Source organism: Schistocerca americana, chromosome X, assembly GCF_021461395.2.
Source record: "Schistocerca americana isolate TAMUIC-IGC-003095 chromosome X, iqSchAmer2.1, whole genome shotgun sequence".
NCBI classification, from domain to species: domain Eukaryota; kingdom Metazoa; phylum Arthropoda; class Insecta; order Orthoptera; family Acrididae; genus Schistocerca; species Schistocerca americana.
In genome coordinates this window covers 601,473,910-601,491,599 of record NC_060130.1, presented here as the reverse complement: position 1 = coordinate 601,491,599, position 17,690 = coordinate 601,473,910, and the positions used below count along the sequence as shown (strand labels likewise).

General features: G+C 43.6%; 1 protein-coding gene across 1 annotated transcript in view; it reads left to right on the top strand.

Annotated features, from left to right (window-relative positions):
- The window catches only part of LOC124555689 (homeotic protein female sterile), a 575,063-nt gene that overhangs the window by 472,912 nt on the left and 84,461 nt on the right, over positions 1–17,690 (top strand). The gene's annotated exons all lie outside the window — the stretch shown is intronic.

The window sequence follows — 17,690 nt, the reverse complement described above, 5'->3', positions numbered from 1 at the left end:
TTGCTGTAGTTGAAGCACTTTGTCACCTCGTCAGGTTTGGTCCAGTCCCTGCTGTGGGGAGGGACAGCACACTTAATGCGATGGTAGGGCATCAAAAAGTAGAGGGCCACGTGTACTTAATGCGATGGTAGAGCATCAAGCAGTAGTGGGCCACGTGAACTGTGCTCTGGCGCAAACATTACGGCAAATGACGTCTGTTGATTAGGAGTTGTTCTACTGCAGTCTAGATGTGGTCCACAGACACCATCTGGAAGAGTTTTCTGTTCTCCGCGTTATGTATGAGGACACTGAGGAAGAGTGGCATATCCCTGTGAGTGTATGGGGACTTCATGCGATATGTGTGTACACTGAAGCCCAACTCTTAAAGTTCTTCCTTCATATGGTATGGGAACACCTTGAAGGGAAGATGTCAAAACACCGCCTTCAGATGCTTCATAGGCTCTGAAGAATATGTGTAACAATGGAGGAGCTCCTTACTGACGAGCTTTAGCACCTTGTGGTATTCGTCAGCAGAGTACCTGGCGAGGTGGCTAGAATGCGGCGTGGTTGCCCCCTTGACCTTCAATTTAAAAGATTCAAACTGCTTCATCCAGTTCGGGAGGATCCTTCTCTGTCTGTGGGGCAGCATCACAGTAGCAGACTGGGTCAGAGATATCAGTGAAGTTGTTGGTTATCTGCAGGGGTGGAGTCTAATTCAGCACCAGCAGCCCTGGCGGTAAGCTTGCGCTTGGGAACGATAAAGCACAGGGCGGCCCAGACGGCTTAAGTGCCTTGGCATAGGATGAGAAGGAGGAGGATAAGGATAAGAAGAAGAAGAAGAAGAAGAAGAAGAAGAAGCGGTGGCAGACGGAGGCGAGGAGGAGGAGTCCTCTTCAGAAGCGACATGCATTTGCGGGCGGCCTTCACAATTTGGTCTTCTGGATGCTCCCTCAGGCTGAACTGACATAAGGAACACGAGATTTGCTTCTGGTGTGTTGCTCGTGGCAGCCTGTAGCAGCCTGTTCGTCCACGGCTGGCGCTGCGACAGTAGACGACGACGTAACGGGGCCGCCGGCAGTAGGTGCATGAGGAGGCTCTTGCAACGGCACGCGCGAGGCGGTAATCTCAGCCGTATCGCGGCGGCGAGGCGATGAGCAGCCTTATACAGTGCTGCCCGCCGGTCGCGCAGTCGTGGATTCGCGTCCAGATAGTTCTCCGAATTCTCCAACCACGTTCGAATGCGAGACTGACTTCTTAAGTGGAGGGCCGGATGGAGCCGCCGGCGAATCAAGCTCTGGCGAACGGCGATCCGCCACCCTTCACTTCATATTCGCTCCGATCCACACTCTTCCGCCTCGTAACAGTGTCAGCTATTTCATACATGTTTAATCGTCGATGATACACTGCCCTATACAACATTTTCTTAACGTTTAGGTATGTAGTGACAGTTTTGGGACATCGTTGGTGAGGATAACCTTCCAGAGAAGTACGACTAAGGTTGAATTCATCTACGAATTTCTTAACTGCTGTAGATGAATTATCGAATGATTATCAACGTCGTCAGCACAGTATCCTCGCCTCCTTTTATACCGGTGAGTCGTCCTCACGTGACAGCTAACGGCCAATTGTGCATTACATAGGGGCGTCCTGGTGCTTTTCATCGGATAGCGTATACTAGGATCTTCGTGCGGTGCTGTCCTGAGTGCGAAATAGGGCCTGCTCTACAACGAGCTACTTCGGCCGTTCAGTATCGTCGGTGCATGGACTAGCGTGGCTACGTTGTGGGAGCGTTTGATGCACGTTCATGTTCGAAGTCTGCTGCATTATGTACTTTTTGTCGCGAACGACAAGTGGCTTTAAGATGGTTACTAGCTTTACAGTTCGCGCAATCACGTAGGCTTCCGCGGCCGGTGTCTTGATGCTTAAAAATCTTCTGGGTGTTATACCGCGTCATTGTATATAGTACTTTTATTATAAACTTAAAACAACGTTTCAATCATATTACAACGGCCTTCCTCGGGGTAAGGCACAAGTCTCGCCCTGAGGAAGGCCGTTGTAATACGGTTGAAACGTTGTTTTAAGTTTATAATGAAAGTATTTTATACAATGGCGCGATACAACACCCATTTTAATCATCATCGCAAGAGGTATGTAACCTTATAAGACTGAGCGTGCTTGCCGGCCGTGGTGGCCGAGCGGTTCTAGGCGCGTCAGTTCGGAACCGCGCGACTGGTACGGTCGCAGGTTCGAATCCTGCTTCGGGCATGGATGTGTGTGATGTCATTAGGTTAGTTAGGTTTAAGTAGTTCTAAGTTCTAGGGGACTGATGACCTCAGATGTTAAGTCCCATAGTGCTCAGAGCCATTTTTGAGCGTGCTTGTTTACATCTACTTTAAAATTTATGACGCTGTTTTGAGTGTTGAAATGTTTGTTTCTGGCGCATTGTTAGTATACAGGGATTGGAACTTTTTAGTGGCAACTATTTTTTTACAACTTACACAAAATAGATACATGTTTCAAACTTTTACTGTCGTCTCCAGCATTGTGTATAACCCGTTTCCAGTAATGTGGAAGTCGTAGGATAACCCTTAGCAGCGCCAGTTGTGTTGATAGTTCGCGTGGAGTGGCCCATTGATCTCTGTAACAGTTCTGAAGCGAATGATATGAAGTGATTCCTTTAGGTTAAGAATAAAGTTTAGCTGACATGGAGTTAAGTCAAGATGATTTTCGTAGTATTCGCTAGTTATTGATTTACCCTTTGTAAGTAAATCTGTAGTAAGAATCGCTTTTGCATTCCAGCCTTCTTTTGTGACAGATTAAATTGGCTTAGCCTGTTTTTGTCACAGTTCCACCGGCCTACAAATACTGCTTATATAGCTTTTTAGCTTCTTACGTAAGTGGCTTCACCACAGTACTAAATAGGTGTACAAAACAAGATTAATTCCTTATAAAACTGTCCAAATGTGGTTGAAAACATCGTTTCGCATTTGCTTCCGGTTACCATTCAAAAACTGCATCTGTCTTGTATAAATATTCCTGAATTTGTTTTATTTTAAAACGAACTGTAATATGTATTTCGGTTTTCTGTGTGTCAGCTATTTCATACATGTTTAATCGTCGATGATACACTGCCCTATACAACATTTTCTTAACGTTTAGGTATGTAGTGACAGTTTTGGGACATCGTTGGTGAGGATAACCTTCCAGAGAAGTACGACTAAGGTTGAATTCATCTACGAATTTCTTAACTGCTGTAGATGAATTATCGAATGATTATCAACGTCGTCAGCAGCGGCAGCAACAATTTGATATGCACTTATCCAGGCCTCCTCCAGAAATATCCATGTATTACTAATATTCATCCAAGAGGCTCCATAACGCTCCTGCGTGTATTCTAACGCCGTTTGGTCACCTAAGCTTACATCCTCGTCTCGGTCTTCCCTATCTCCGGGGATTCAGCAAAGTACTTTCTCGGTCCCTCGATTATCTATTCGTCTACGAGTAGTTTTATGTTCCTACAATTTCCATTTCATTTTCAGTACATTCACAATAAAGCCTTCTATTGCAATGTGATCCTTGTTTTTCCTTTCCTTCAAGCAATTGCCAACATGACTGTCCATTGTTCGCTGAGTAGCTCTCAGGTTTTTATAGTTTTCACATTAAAATCATTGCCTCATTGTCTTATGACAAAATTGGTATTACACAGTGACTGAAAACTTTCGTCTCAGACACATCGGTAGCTTAATTTTGAAAACCCGTAACAGAAGCAATTCCAGGTGTTTTTTACTTTCCCGACTTTTTTGTTTTGCAGTCCATCCAGTCGTTGTCTTCAACCTCCCTAAATATAAAAACGGGTTATTAGTTCTATAACTTCGTTGCTAACTTTCATGAGTTCTGCACTGGTGTACAAGACTTAAGGATGAAAATGAATTCGGCCAGATGTGCCGCTGCCAAGTAACATAGCTCGATGAAATTTTGACCATACATGGAAAGAACTGCTACAGTATGCAAAAGATAACTGAAAGAAATACGAAACGAGACGAACAGAAAGTAGACATTTATTCAAAGTCAATAATCACACTGCACTCGCCGCTATTAACGATGGTTGCCTGGACTTTACAAAAGGAGGGACATGATTCTTACAAGGGAACCTCCCCATTGCACCCCCCCCTCAGATTTAGTTACAAGTTGGCACAATGGATAGGCCCTGAAAAACTGAACACAGATCAATCGAGAAAACAGGAAGAAGTTGTGTGGAACTATGAAAAAAAATAAGCAAAACATACAAACTGAGCAGTCCATGCGCAAGATATGCAACATCAAGGATAGTGTTAGCTAAGGAGTGCCGTGGTCCCGTGGTTAGCGTGAGCAGCTCCGGAACGAGAGGTCCTTGGTTCAAGTCTTCCCTGGAGTGAAAAGTGTAATTTTTTATTTTCATACAATTATCAAAGTTCAGGCACTCACACATAATCAACTTCGCTCTCCAAAATTCCAGGACATGTTCAGATTTGCTTGTACATATGCAGGATTTGACGGTCTACACACGGAAAAATTTGAAAACGTTAAAAAACATATGTTTTGACAGAGTACAGGGAAAACTGTGCTACTGTGAAACTGTTGCATTCATTTGTTGCAGTTTATGTGACAAACTCTATGCTTTCATCAATTTTTTTGGGAGTGATTATCACATCCACAAGGCAACCTAAATCGGGCAAGGTAGAAGAATCTTTTTACCCATTCGCCAAGTGTACAAGTTAGGTGGGTCAACAACATATTCCTGTCATGTGACGCACATGCCGTCACCAGTGTCGTATAGAATATATCAGACGTGTTTTACTGTGGAGGAATCGGTTGACCTATGACCTTGCGATCAAATGTTTTCGGTTCCCATTGGAGAGGCACGTCCTTTCGTCTACTAATCTAAACTTATTACAGTGAACAGAGACGTCAATGAACGAACGGGCAGAACACAACTTTGCGAAAATAAAGAAATTAAACTTTTCACTCGAGGAAAGACTTGAACCAAGGACCTCTCGTTCCGCAGCTGCCCACGCTAACCACGGGACCACGGCGCTCCTGAGCTTTACTATCCTCGATGTTGCTTATCTTGCACATGGACTACTCAGTTTGTATATTTTATTTTTTTCATAGTTCCACACAACTTCTTCCTGTTTTCTCGATTGATCTGTGTTCAGTTTTACAAGGCCTATCCACTGTGCCAACTTATAAGTAAATCAGAGGGGGGTGCGATGGGGAGGTTCCCTTGTTAATAGGGTGTGTGATCACTACGGGCAGCAGTGTATGCTCTGCAACGTGCTCGCATGCTGGCCACGAGGTTGGTAAGGTGTCCTTGTGGTAGGGAATTCTACTCCTCCACCCGTGCGGTTAACAACTGCGGTATGGTCGGTGGTGCATGTGGACGTGCTATAATACGTCTCCCCGAAGCATCCCACCCGTGCTCTATAAGTTGTAAGTCGGGGGCCAGTCCTTTCTTCGAATATCCTTTCGTTCCAAGAACTCCACCACCTGCTCTGTTAGATGCGGTCGTGCATTCTCATCCATCAAAACGAAGTCGTGGCCGAATGCACTACTGAAAAGCGGCCACAAAGCATGGAAATCTGTCGACGGCAGGGAGAGTGTTGTGCCGGCCTCATCCCCATGCCTCTTCATACCGCATCCGAATGATGCCATAACATAGATGATGACACGGCGACCGGGCAGCATCATGCGGTCCTCTGGTAATGTAAATTTGGATGCGTCGAACTGTGTCGAAGGCTGTGTCAAATCCTACGAATCTCGGGCATAGTGGTGAATCATACTCATTGCTCCGTTCTACAATTTTTGTCATGCCTTGCAAGCATATCCACCTATAAAGCAAGCTCGATCCATTGCCTTATGAAGACTGGCGTATTAGAGGTCATTCAGTTGAATGAAGTACACAAACTATAAAAAAAAGGTGTACAAACAAAAGTACTCCGCAATTCAAGTTGATATTGTGGTTCCGTTATTACACAACATTTAGGACCACAGCAACAAAAAATATTCATATTTACGCCATCTCTTTACCGACCATAGAACTTATCTTCTTTCGTTCGTATTTTAATTTTATTATTATTTTACACCAGTGCTTGCTGCACTTCTTCGTCTCCACTAATGCTGCCTGTCAAGTCCTTTCCACTGCCTCGTTGTATTTATACTCCCCACACCAGCGATTTCATTATAGACGGAACACTAATCAGCTTAAAAAATGGGTAGGTGGAGTAAATAGTCATGTCATGTCATTTTTTAGGAATCATACAGGCATTCGCCAACTGTGATTTTGGAGAGCCCTGTATAAACTTACATTAGGATGATGAAGCCTGATTTGACGTAGCCTAATTCTCATTCTAAATCTAAATCATTGTCACTGTGTCTATATACCTGACCTTTTCACTCTGCTTGTGGCGGATACACTAAGCCCATCATCAGATGTTCCGTCTATGCCGATAACACCAAGTATATACAAGGCGTTTTAAAACTTCGATTATAAACGTATCATTCGTGTAGAGACTACAAAGGAGAGGATAATTTGAATTTGAATATGAATCTGTGAACAGAAATATGGTCTTTCCTATACTACAGAAACAATCACAAAATATTTAATTTAATTTAAAGGGTCTCTGACAATTATTACATTTTTAACGTTCTAACCAATGAAGTAACAGTGTTCTGTGCTAACCACTGGAACAAGAAGTGGACGATTAGTGGATGAAGCGACACAGTGTGTAACGTGATACTCAACAGCTGTATACTTTATGTACCTTACCTCTAGGCATTGTTACTATATTAGTTTTGCAACTGAAATTTAATAATTATCACTCACAGCAAATTACTCTCGCTCCTTTACCCAACAGAATACTTTGTTTCACACGTTTGCTCATTTAGCTTGGAAACGATTCTTATCTCGACGTGGGTTACTATTCAAATAAACCTTCCCAGCATATTAAGTAAGTCCTATGGATTTGTAAGAAGTGTTTAAAAATACTTTGTCCGCCTCCTTAGCTGAGTGGTCGGCGCATCTGCCTGCCATCCGCGAGCCCGGGTTCGATTCCCGGTCGAGTCGGAGATTCTCTCCGCACGGGGTCCTCATAAGCATTTCACCATCACCGACACGCAAGTCGCCCAGTGTGGCGTCACCTGAAAAGTCTTGCCATTCAGCGGCCGATGTTCCCCAGGTGGGGACTCCTGGCCATCAATGCCATACAATCATTTCATTTCAAGAAGCCCTTTGTACAGGGTAAACCACTTCAATATTAATTCGAGCTACTGCAGAGCTTGACTTCACGATCAAGTTGACGTTAAATTCCAGTCTTCCTTAAATCTCTTCCGAAGCAGTAAACCTCAAAAATTTGTGGAACCGCGAAAGATCTTGTTATTGTATGAGCATGTAGATGACGTAAAAATACGTCGTCACCAAACGATAGCTAGTTTCTTGTCGTATTAATTCCAGAGATATGATTTACTTTTTTCGTATATACCCAATCAAACTAGGCAACAGACGTCAATTTGTTAAATGAAAATGACACATTTGCACCAGGGCTGAATTTTTAATTTTATTCACCTGTAAACCACAAACGCTGTAACAGTTGATCGTGTAACTGTCATTATATATGATTTTTTGACGCCTATATTGTAACCTCAGTATGCTGACACTTAAAAGTTGTACGCATATGACGTAAACAACAAGAGGTCCAATTAAAATTACAGACTTGGTATAGAATGTCACCTTCATTAACTTATAAGAAGTTTTGCTGGCAGTATCATCGATCTGCATGTTTTGCAAGTTTAAGCGACCCAGCTGAGCACAACAATTCCGCACGAAAAATTCAGATTTATAACTAATGCAATTTATCCGCACGTATTTCTTTGAGAGGATATGACGTTGAATTCTTCTTTCACATCGACGATGACAGCAGCTGAAATGTCTAAATATCCATATTTTAGTAATGTTGAGATCGGTATTGCTTCAAGTAAGATCGCTATGACAAGAAACTAAAAGTTATTTAGTGAGTGTTATTTTAAAATTCATCTGGGTGAAACCAGCATAATGACATGTTAATCAGTACCAAAAATATTCCATCTTAACAACTTCAAGGTCTCACCCGGCATGCGTGCTACATTTGGGACATCCAGTTCCTTCCGATCTATAAGCAATCGCTGCAGGAAATGAGCTCTCACCCGCCGTGCCGCTATGCTCGCGGAATGAATTAGAAATGCTCATCAGCTCCGATAGTCCAGTGGCGGGCGGGTGAAATCGTAGCGCTTGCCTGCATACTGCTTTCACTAGAGGCTCCTCTGCTAAACCTGTCGCAGCTCACACTTCGAAATCTCTCACTACTATTTCGGTGTTTAATATTTGGAAAAATAAGTTATCGAAGATTAGTCAAAAAGGACTTAACAACTTAAGAATGATAAAGAAATTTATTGAAATAACTTGCAGAATCGGCAGCTGTGTCATTTTAGAGAAAACAACCTCAGGTTTCACGTAAAAGTGTCAAGTGTCATTCTGGTTCGATATGACTACCAAACTGTGACGCGGCAAACATTCCATCGGTAGTCAACTTCTTCCCACACTCGTTGCAGCAAATCGGGCGTAACTTGTGCAACGTAGCGTAGATTCGATGTTTCAAGTCGACCAAATTGTTTGATAGGGGAGGAATATGGAATGCCAGTCTCGTATAACGGACGTCGCGTTGATTTTTGTGGACGGCGGGCGAAGCTCTCCCTAATCTGTTCGACATAATCATTAACACGTGGGAGACCTGGTGATACATCATGTCGCAGTGAACAACCCATTTCAACAAAGTTCTCCAGTCGAGAGTAAATTGTGTGCCTGCTTGGAGCTTCTTTGGCGTATTTGGTGCGAAATTTACGCCGAACAGTTGTAGCAGAGTCCGTTTCATGAAACCAAAACACACAGCGAACACTCTCCGCACCAGCGAAAGTGGCCACTTCAATTCTGTACCACGCTGGCCCTCCTGATAGCGGAATTGGTTACTGAAGCGGTGCGTGAATCAAACTTGAGGTTGTTTGCTACAAAATGACACGTCTACCGGTTCTGTAAGTTCTCATTAAAGGTCATTGTAAGTAAGGTTCCAGTATCACTGCTTAAAACATTTATTGCTTATTACGACAGCTGTTTCGGAAGATTTCCGTTTTCAAGTATGTCCACGTTGTCCTGACGTATATGTGACATCTGGTGTTGCAATCTGGTAACTGTTCTTGTTATCTCTCGCGCGAAATTCTAAAATCTCGATTTCACGTCGATTTTGTGCTGTTTTATATCCTGTGGCGTAATATTTTGGTGTAATAAATGTGTAGTTGTGAACTGTCAAAAAAAATTAAAGGAAATATCTACAATATTATACCAAAATGTGGCGTAATATTTTGGTATAATAAATGTGTGGGTGTGAACTGTCAAAAAAATTACAGGAAATATCTACAATGCCATACCAAAATATAACGCCACACGGTATAAAACAGCACAAAATCGAAGCAATAATATTGTAGATGTTTCCTGTAGTTTCCCTTCTCTATGTTCTCCCTCAGCCTTTGAAAAAGAATACGGTCGATTTATTTTGCCGTCCTTGTACAGTCAGAGCTTGAATCTAGTCCCTAATAACACACACGTCGAGGGGATGGTAACTCAAATCTTGCTTTCTTTTATTCGACACCACATTTTAGTGTTTTCATTGCTAAAATACCGCGGCAGTTCGGAAATATTTGGTTACTAAGTAAACGCTAATACACGAAATACCTCTTTATTGTACACACATGAAATTTACATAAGCTAAAGTTACTACTTAATTATGAATAGACCCTGTTTTGAGTGACGTTATTGTATCTCATACGATAGTCACTTCTTTGTGTCGAAGAATGAGTGATAACGGCGGGGAATCAGTCAGTGCTCGACGGAGGACGTCGAAACATCTCCCATTTGAAACTTGTCCAGAATTCTCAAATCTTCGTGTCAGTGTGTGGACCAGTGTAATGTAGGGAATCAACGCTGAGACTCAGTACATCTCGTAATTTATTTTGAATTGCTCTGGCAGGTTTTTAACATTTTCCGGTAGGGTATTGAGTTCTATTATGTATCTCGTTCCATAAAATGAACCAGCAGGGTATTTTTTCAGCCCTTCAATACAGCGACCATGATCTTCTAAGAAGAAAATATTTCAGATGTTTCCGTGATGAACTGACATAAGCTCACTCCACGAACTCTTATTTCGTCTCGATGTTCAAATTTGGCACTCATGAATAGTTGGAAAATCACCTGTAACAGTGTCTTTTACACCGTCTTTCGTCTGCGTACCGATGCAGGAACTTTAAAGCTGTGTTATTCCTATGCGTCTTACGGCAGTCAGTAATAAATTTGGGAACATGAAACAGATAAAACGCGCTGTAGCCCAACCTGTTAGTTAACAAGTCGTGGAAAACTTCTCATGTTGCATGAAGAAAACGGTCCCTTAATTTTGTATCCGTCAGTCTACGATTTTCAATAAATATTCCATCCAGTTTTCTCACTAGTTCATAGTCGACTACCGCCAGTCGTCCTCTCCTTGGATAATCGTTCGCCTCACTTCGTCCCTCCCGAAACATCATCCCTCATAACATTCTCACTCATAACGTTTGTCTCAATAATCTTCTCAAATTCTGCAGTGAATATCGGCTTGATTTCACTTTCTTCATACACACGAAATTAATAACTGCGCGCCCTTTGTAATCGTAAAGATTGACGGTAGTAGCAGCCGTTCCACGCTTTTTTCGCACAATTCACAACGTGGAAAGGGAATTCCCTCTCAGATTAACGAATGCGAACTGACCGAATCTACATATTGGCGTGCAATATGAAAATGAGTTACTTTCGATATTGCTCTCGTAAGAGTGCGAGGCAATCCATGACGCGTAGAGACTCAGTTAATACCTCTGTTTGATCAGACTTCGTAATCCGAAGACATACAGGCAATGGGATTAGGTCACTTTTCAAGTGTGAATGTAAACTCGCCATGAATACTCTTTCGCAACCGTATATTTGTTATCCTCTAAAACAACTGACGATAGCTAAAGAGCTAGTTTAAAAGTAATGCGCTTGTTAAAGAAAGCAGAAAAAAATGGTTCAAATGGTTCTGAGCACTATGGGACTTAACATCTATGGTCATCAGTCCCCTAGTACTTAGAACTACTTAAACCTAACTAACCTAAGGACATCACACACATCCATGCCCGAGGCAGGATTCGAACCTGCGACCGTAGCGGTCACGCGGTTCCAGACTGAAGCGCCTAGAACGCACGGCCACACCGGCCGGCAAAAGAAAGAAGAAAGGAAGGATAGAAGGACGAATAGAAAAAAAGTTAAAAAGGAAGTATATTGTTTCACACCTCTGGAGAACGACGTCATTATAGGTGAAGCATAGACTCTAGTGGACTAGAATGGGACAGGGAATTCGTTTCTGATGGAGCCATCCGGACATAAGCCTCAAATACTCTAAGCAGAGCACGAAAATTTTAACCAGCTTCGGAACATAGGCGGAAGGCCATCTGAGCCCCATTCTTCTTGAGCAAGTCCTTTGTTTCCACTACTATAACAAAGCACTTGGTCTGATAAACTCCCATTACACACATAAAGGTAGCAAAGCATATGTAGAGATTATCTAAATATTTCCTTAATAATAAGAAGGAGAGCCATAACTTCCGTTAGTCGTAAGTAAATATCAAAAAAATAATTTTTTGCCCACAAAAATTGTACACGAGATGAATTTTGGACCGAATTTACTATTTTTATGAATCAGACTGCCTATTACTAAGAAATGTATTCTAGTTCCATTGTGCTCACAAATGTTCAAATGTGTGTGAAATCTTATGGGACTTAACTGCTAAGGTCATCAGTCCCTAAGCTTCCACACTACTTACCCTAAATTATCCTAAGGACACACACACACACACACACACACACACACACACACACACACACCCCCATGCCCGAGGGAGGAGCCTCCGCCGGGACCAGCCGCACAGTCCATGACTGCAGCGCCACAGATCGCTCGGCTAATCCCGCGTGGCTCTAGTTCCATTATTTTACCTCAGTTTCTAGAAGTACTGCACGAGCTAGGACAACTCCCGCTTAGTAAAAGAATTAAAAAATGTTACTTCAAGATTCTAACTGTAATTTTATGGAAATACATTAATAAGCTGAAACATTGTGACCAACTGCTTAATAGGGTTGGCCCCACCTTTGGAACACATTGTAGCAGCGATTGTGTGTGGCATGGATTTGACAAGTCCTCGTTAGGTTGCCGGAGGTACATCATACGTCAACACAAAGGCCTCGCAATTCCCGTAAATTACGGACCGGTGGTTTGTGGGCGTGGAACTGGCGTCCGATGGCATCCCAAATTTGTTCCATCTAGTTCAGATCAGGCGAATTTGCTGGCCAAGATATCAATGTGAGTTCAGTCTCAGGCTCCACAAACTACTGTAGCACGATCCTGGCCTTGTGGCAACAACAGCTATCCTGCTGCAACACGTCGTCGCCATCATAGAAGACACCAAGCATAAAGTGATACAGGTCGTCCGCGGTAATGTTCATGTAGTCCACAATTGTCACTGTGATTTCAATTACTACCACAGCTCCCATGGAAGGCCAAGTGAAAGTCCCCCCACAGTGAAAGACTACCCCCAACGGCCTGCGTAGTGATCTGTACGTTTCGCCTGCATGGCGGCGTATTTGGGCGCGACCGTCAGCCTCGTCTAACAAAAAACGTGACACATTCGACCAGGCGACACGTTTCCACTGATACGCTGTCCCATCTCGTCGTTCCCCTGCACACTGTTATCGTAAATGACGAAGCCGCTGGGATAACGTGAGGGACGCGTAGCGGTCGTCTACTGCAGAGCCCCCATGTTCAGCAATGTGCTCCGCACGCTGTGCGCTGTAACACTTGTGCGTGCGCCAGCATTGTAGTCTGTCGTCCTATCTGACACACATCGCAGCCTTCCTGCTTTACAGAGAGGACAAGCCTCCGAGTCCCACGTTCTGTGATGAGGCGTGGACTTGCAACACCTCGACACATGCCTGCTTGCGGTTTCACCGTCCTTAAATCGTGCTCCTTAGACGCTCACCACAGCAGGACGCGAGACCAGTCAACCAGCTTCGTCCTTTCCCGAGGTGATCTTTCCCAGACGCTTGACCATAACAATTGACTCTCTGTCAAGGTTTCTAGTGTTGGGCGATTTCTCCATTTGCAACCCGTATCGTCGCTAGTATGAATCCCTATTCTCCTCTGGTCCGCTTGTATACTTTCCTCACTCATCACGTGCCCGTAACGCCATCGTGCCACACGTAACTCGTGGTGGACAGTGTCATAATGTCCTGGCTCATCACTGTGTGTAGGAGTGAAAGTTCAACCACCAGTACTTCCGTGGAAGGGAACATTTCCAACGAAACTGTTTTTCATCATTGCCACTTTCGTAGATGTCGATGTTGCGGAACAAAGATCCCCAAAGACGCTCAGAAATTGGTCTCAGTGGCGTGCAGTTTTCACCATAGAGTTGGTGCAGATTCTTCCAAAAAATTTAGTCGAGCAATGAAAAGTCTTACTGAATGTTTCGGCGAATTTCGAGAATTCTGAGAAACTTTTCGTAGCGACATGGGCTCTGCCTTGTCGCAAAGCTTAAAACCTTCAGTTCAGGTGTCACATTTACACCCATGCTCATAAATTAAGGATAATTGCAGAATGTGGTGCCACACAACGTGGCACTACACAAAACTGGCACTAATAGCATAGGCACATAGGGAACACACACGACACAGATCTGTAAGGCCACAGTATTGGTGATAAGTTGAGAAAACCGTCCTGAAACACATGTGCTACAAAACGCCACTGTTTCCTGGGCATGTACCCCGACATCAGTATTGGATTTGATCACCATGCACACGTACACAGGCCGCACAACGGGGTGGCATACTCTGGATCAGGTGGTCGAGCAGCTGCTGGTGTATAGCCTCCCATTCTTGTACCACTGTCTGTCTGAGCTCCTGAAGTGTCCTAGGGGTTTGAAGACGTGCAGCGAAACGTCGGCCGAGTGCGTCCCAGACGTGCTCGGTGGGGTTTAGGTCTGGAGAAGAGGCAGGCCACTGCATTCGCCTGATACCTTCTGTTTCAAGGTACTCCCCCACGATGGCAGCTCGGTGGGGCAGTCCGTTATCATCCATCAAGAGGAAGGTGGGACCCACTGCACCCCTGAAAAGGCGGAAATACTGGTGCAAAATGACGTCCCGATACACCTGATCTGTTACAATTCCTCTGTCAAAGAAGTGCAGGGGTGTACGTGCACCAATCCTAATCCCATCTCACACCATCAAATCACGACCTCCATACAGGTCCCTTTCAAGGACATTAAGTGGTTGGTATCTGGTTCCTGGTTCACGCCAGATGAAAACCCGGCGAGAATCACTGTTCAGACTATACCTGGACTCGTCCATGAACATAACCTGGGACCCCTGTTCCAATGACCATGTATTGTGTTCTCGACACCTGGCTTTACGGGCTCTCCTGTGACCAGGGATCAGTGGAATGCACCTTGCAGGTCTCCGGGCGAATAAACCATATCTATTCAGTCGTCTGTAGACTGTGTCTGTAGACTGTGTGTCTGGAGACAACTGCTTCCGTGGCTGCGGTAAGGTTCCGAAAAAAATGGTTCAAATGGCTCTGAGCACTATGGGACTCAACTGCTGAGGTCATTAGTCCCCTAGAACTTAGAACTAGTTAAACCTAACTAACCTAAGGACATCACAAACATCCATGCCCGAGGCAGGATTCGAACCTGCGACCGTAGCGGTCTTGCGGTTCCAGATTGCAGCGCCTTTAACCGCACGGCCACTTCGGCCGGCTAAGGTTCCGAGCAAAGCTACCTGCAGTATTCCGTGGCCTTCTGCGATCACTGATGGTGAGATATCAGTCGTCTTGTGGTGTTGTACACTGTGGATGTCTCGTACTGCAGCGTCTGGACACGTTTTCTGTCTGCTGGAATCGTTGCCATAGTCTTGAGATCACACTTTGTGGCACACGGAGGGCCCGTGCTACCACCTGCTATCTTTGACCAGTCTCCAGTCGCGTATGTGACAGCTACCAGCGCCACCGTGCGACGACCGCAGATCAGATGCATCCCATGGTCATACCCCGAGGTGCTTTAAACCCGAAAACCGCCCACCAGAGCGTTGTTTCACCATGTATCAGCATTATCCTTAATTTATGAACATGAGTGTGGATCACGTTCACTCGATTCGTGCATCGTAACTGTAACAGGATAGTAAATACTTCCACACAGACTTCTAGCTTACGTCGTCGGTTGTTCACATAGTACATGCGAACAATAATGCAGGTTCTTGGTTATTTTCGGAATGGAATTGTGTATAGCCATATACGGTAGTTTGACTGTCGCTACACACCATTAGTGGTGATAGCTGGTAGTCGCCTTTTGTTGTATTTCTAGATAGTTTTCAAGCGTCATATCGCTGGATTAGGACATTTGAACCTCAGCTACATCGTTGTGTCATCCCTAAATTGAGTACAGCACGTGGAATAGTCTGTGACGGTTCTTTTACCTTGTTAGTTCAGAAGAGAGGAAAGGCTCCGAAGTAATAATCTGACGATTAAAAGTGATTCACTGGCATTCGCACAAGAGTGTGTCCCGTTACAGGGAGACGTATGCAGGAATACAAGGTCGTTAGGTCGTTATGTTCAAGGGCAAGCTGGGAATAGTGCGCTCTTGCTGTAGCTCGCTCGGCAAAGAAACAGTGACAGCAATCTGTGAACTGCACTTCTTCACATCCATTTCACACCAGCGTTGGGAAATCGTCACAAAATTACTAGTTTTAAGGACCCTTCACCACAGTGACATGTAAATAACTATTCCATTCAAAATAATTTCGTTGTTGCTACTGTTGTGATAAAAGTACCACGGAATTTTTAAAAACACAATTCCAAGAAAAAATAATGAATTTGTGATTTATGAAATATCGTCTTCATACTTAAAATTCAGTATAAAGTATTTGCCCGTCAAATTACAGCAGAAGATTCCTCATGATTTCCAGCAAATTTTGAGATCTACAATCAATCATCAGTTTCTTTACCGAACTGCGTAGCAGTGAAATTTGCATCTAAGGTGTATTAAATACAATTTTTGTGTACATGTGCCAGATCGTTAGTACTGATGACTGATTTATATGAGATATCCCATTATTTGTAATTAAAAATGTACTGTAGGGCAAGAAAGCTTGAAAATGCATGTAAACAACTGGAGGGATAGAAAGGCTAATCATACGGTGCGGTCGTCTTGGTCCGCGTGTCATATCTGAATTGATTATTCTGGATTAGACGTGAGACAGTCACCTTTCACAGGCGCAGGAGAATGTTGCGACAGAAGCTGTAAACGGAACGTTATGAGTGAGAAAATGCAGTAACACATTGTTTTATCTTCTGAGATAGGTCTGAAAGGCATAATGAAGAAAACGCACACACTTGTGCTTCAAAGAGACAAGGGCGCAACACTCTTAATCAGCTGTGAAACATCAACATACCACGGTGATATGATGTTGAAGGTACTATACTGCAACACAAACAAAATGCATAGCGTTTAGCGTATGCAATAAAAGACTGTACCTAGTTAGATTTTCTGTACCTGCTACACAGTGTGGCAATTAATCCCTATATTGCGCCTCCCTCCCCCCCCCCCCCCCCCACACACACACACACGGAGAGAGAGAGAGAGAGAGAGAGAGAGAGAGAGAGAGAGAGAGAGAGAGAGAAACTGGGATCAAAGCACTGCTTGAGCATGACGGTAAGAAACGCAACTCTGAAATAATATATAGCAAATCGGCTGATTAAAGCTAAAGAGCCGGCCAGTGTGGCCGAGTGGTTCTAGGCGCTTCAGTCTGGAACTGGGGACCGCTACGGTCCCAGGTTCGAATCCTGCCTCGGGCATGGATGTGTGTGATGTCCTTAGGTTAGTTAAGTTTAAGTAGTTCTAGGTTCTAGGGGACTGATGACCTCATATGTTAAGTCCCATAGTGCTCAGAGCCATTTGAACCATTTTTGAAAACTAAAGAGACTGAAATGAATAAACAGGAAGAATGAAAATGTATGGATTACTAGAAATACCACGCGTCTCAGGCCCTAAGGAGAGTGGATCACTAAACGACCATAAAACAAATCAAAAAAGTCTATTGGGCCGAACAAAATAAGTCAGATACTGGCCTTGATGATGGTGGTACATTACAATTACGTAACGGTCCAGTAAAAATTGGTTTAAAATAACCAAGTCTTAGGCTTAGTAATTTCTGTCAATAGAACAATCTTTAAAACAAGCAAATATTCTGCACTTACTGTTGTTCTAGTTAAACCTCTGACGAAATTGTTGCAGTATAGGGTGGGCTGTGTTAAAACTAATGTTAATCTAATTTTATGAACAGCACGATACCCAGTGTTAGAGATAATTCATCTTTAAATATCAGTAGGTGCTCATAATTCCAAGGTTTCTACTGAACGCTGCATTGCTTTTCTACGGTTTTTTTATTGGAGGTAACATATACCTTGTCTAACTCATCTTAACCATCTAGTCACCGGAGAAAATACTATTTAACGATGATTGTGAAAGTTTAATTTTATTGTGAT